This window comes from Arachis stenosperma, chromosome 5 (genome assembly GCF_014773155.1).
Source record: "Arachis stenosperma cultivar V10309 chromosome 5, arast.V10309.gnm1.PFL2, whole genome shotgun sequence".
NCBI classification, from domain to species: domain Eukaryota; kingdom Viridiplantae; phylum Streptophyta; class Magnoliopsida; order Fabales; family Fabaceae; genus Arachis; species Arachis stenosperma.
In genome coordinates this window covers 47,004,046-47,007,194 of record NC_080381.1, presented here as the reverse complement: position 1 = coordinate 47,007,194, position 3,149 = coordinate 47,004,046, and the positions used below count along the sequence as shown (strand labels likewise).

Below are 3,149 nucleotides of genomic sequence, written 5' to 3'. Positions count from 1 at the left end.
CATATGAGCAGGAGCAAGGACAAAGGCATTCTTGTTGAAGCTGATCCTGAACCTGAAAGGACTTTGAAGAGAAAGCTAAGAGAAGCCAAAGCACAACTCTCTTTAGAGGACCTGACCGAATTCTTCAAGGAAGAAAACATGGCAGCAGAAAACAACAACAATGCAAACAATGCAAGGAAGGTGCTGGGTGACTTTACTGCACCTACTCCTGATTTTTATGGGAGAAGCATCTCTATCCCTGCCATTGGAGCAAACAACTTTGAGCTCAAGCCTCAATTAGTTTCTCTAATGCAACAGAATTGCAAGTTCCATGGACTTCCAATGGAAGATCCTCATCAGTTTTTAGCTGAATTCTTGCAAATCTGTGACACAGTCAAGACTAATGGGGTTAACCCTGAAGTCTATAGACTGATGCTATTCCCTTTTGCTGTAAGAGACAGAGCTAGAATATGGTTGGACTCTCAACCTAAAGAAAGCCTGGACTCATGGGAAAAGCTAGTCAATGCCTTCTTGGCAAAATTCTTTCCACCACAAAGATGGAGTAAGCTTAGAGTGGAAGTCCAAACCTTTAGACAAAAGGATGGAGAATCCCTCTATGAAGCTTGGGAAAGATACAAACAATTAATCAGAAAATGTCCTTCTGACATGCTTTCTGAATGGAGCATCATAGGTATTTTCTATGATGGTCTCTCTGAACTATCAAAGATGTCCTTGGATAGCTCTGCAGGAGGATCTCTTCATCTGAAGAAGACGCCTACTGAAGCTCAAGAACTGATTGAAATGGTTGCAAATAACCAATTCATGTACACTTCTGAAAGAAATCCTGTGAACAATGGGACTAGTCAGAAGAAAGGAGTTCTTGATATTGACACTCTGAATGCCATTTTGGCCCAGAATAAAATATTGACTCAACAAGTCAATTTGATTTCTCAAAGTCTGTCTGGAATGCAAGATGCACCAAACAGTACTAAGGAAGCCTCATCTGAGGAAGAAGCTTATGATCCTGAGAACCCTTCCATGGAAGAGGTAAATTACCTAGGAGAACCCTATGGTAACACCTATAATTCTTCATGGAGAAATCACCCAAATCTTTCATGGAAGAATCACGAGAGACCTCAACAAGGTTTCAATAACAATGGTGGAAGAAACAGGTTTAACAATGGCAAGCCTTTTCCATCATCTTCTCAGCAACAGACAGAGAGCTCTAAGCAGAATAATTCTGACTTAGCAACCATGGTCTCTGATCTGATCAAAACCACTCAAAGTTTCATGACTGAAACTAAATCTTCCATTAGGAATTTGGAAGGACAAGTGGGTCAGCTGAGCAAGAAAATTACTGAACTTCCTCCAAGCACTCTCCCAAGTAACACTGAAGAAAATCCAAAAGGAGAGTGCAAAGCCATAAACATGGCCGAATTCTGGGAGGAAGAAGAGGCAGTGAACGCCACTGAGGAAGGCCTCACTGGACGTCCACTGGCCTCTAATGAGTTCCCCAATGAGGAACCTTGGGAATCTGAGGCTCAGACTGAGACCATAGAGATTCCCTTGGACTTGCTACTGCCTTTCATGAGCTCTGATGAGTATTCTCCCTCTGAAGAGGATGAGTATGTCACTGAGGAGCAAGTTGCTAAATACCTTGGAGCAATCATGAAGCTAAATGACAAGTTATTTGGAAGTGAGACTTGGGAAGATGAACCTCCCTTGCTCACCAAAGAACTGGATGACCTGTCTAGGCAGAAACTGCCTCAAAAGAGGCAGGATCCTGGGAAGTTTTCTATACCCTGTACCATAGGCACCATGACCTTCAAGAAGGCCTTGTGTGACTTAGGGTCAAGTGTAAACCTCATGCCCCTCTCTGTAATGGAGAAATTAGGGATCTTTGAGGTGCAAGCTGCAAAAATCTCACTAGAAATGGCAGACAACTCAAGAAAACAAGCCCATGGACTTGTAGAGGATGTTCTGGTTAAGGTTGAAAGCCATTACATTCCTACTGATTTCATAGTCCTAGAGACTGGGAAGTGCATGGATGAATCCATCATCCTTGGCAGACCATTCCTGGCCACAGCAAAGGCTGTGATTGATGTTGATAGAGGAGAGTTGATCATTCAAGTGAATGAAGAATCCATGGTGTTTAAGGCCCAAGGATATCCCTCTGTCATCATGGAGAAGAAGCATGAAGAGCTTCTCTCAAAACAGAGCCAAACAGAGCCCCCACAGTCAAACTCTAAGTTTGGTGTTGGGAGGCTACAACCAAACTCTAAGTTTGGTGTTGAAACCCCACATTCAAACTCTAAGTTTGGTGTTGGGAGGTTTCAACACGGTTCTGAGTGTTTCTGAGGCTCCATGGGAGTCCTCTGTCAAGCTAATGACACTAAAGAAGCGCTTGTTGGGAGGCAACCCAATGTTTTATAATTAATTATTTTCTTTTGTTATTTTATCTTTTTTGTAGGTTGATGATCATAAGAAGTCACAAAAACAATGAAAAAAGCAAAAACAAAATGAAAAACAGGAAGAAAAACAGCACACCCTGGAGGAAGATGCTGCTGGCGTTCAAACGCCAGTCAGCCTAGCAGTTGGGCGTTTAACGCCCAGTCTGGCACCTTTCTGGGCGTTTAACGCCAGAAAAGGGCACCAGACTGGCGTTAAACGCCAGTAAAGGGCAACAACCTGGCGTTAAACGCCAGGAATGGGCACCAGCCCGGCGTTTAACGCCAGAAATGGCTCAAAACGTGATTTTGAGCAACTTTTGGTGCAGGGATGACTTTTCCTTGACACTACAGGATCTGTGGACCCCACAGGATCCCCACCAACCCCACCACTCTCTCTCTTCTTCTTCACCCATTCACCAATCACCTCAACATCTCTTTCTCTTCACCACTCACATCCATCCTTCATAAAACACCACTTCTTCCCCTTTGGCCGAACACACTACCCTCCCCCTCTTCCTCATTTCTTCTTCTTCTACTCCTTTCTTTCTTCTTTTGCTCGAGGACGAGCAAACATTTTAAGTTTGGTGTGGCAAAAGCATTGCTTTTTCATAACCATTTATGGCATCCAAGGCCGGAGAAACCTCTAAAAGAGGAAAGGGAAAGCAAAGCTTCCACCTCCGAGTCATGGGAGATGGATAGATTCCTCTCAAGGGTGCATCA

General features: G+C 43.7%; 1 non-coding gene across 1 annotated transcript; it reads right to left on the bottom strand.

Annotated features, from left to right (window-relative positions):
• Positions 1 to 543: 543 nt before the first annotated feature.
• LOC130984710 (small nucleolar RNA R71) lies at positions 544 to 651 on the bottom strand. Its single transcript, XR_009088625.1, has one exon. It is a non-coding gene; the product is annotated as a small nucleolar RNA R71 (small nucleolar RNA).
• Positions 652 to 3,149: the final 2,498 nt, after the last annotated feature.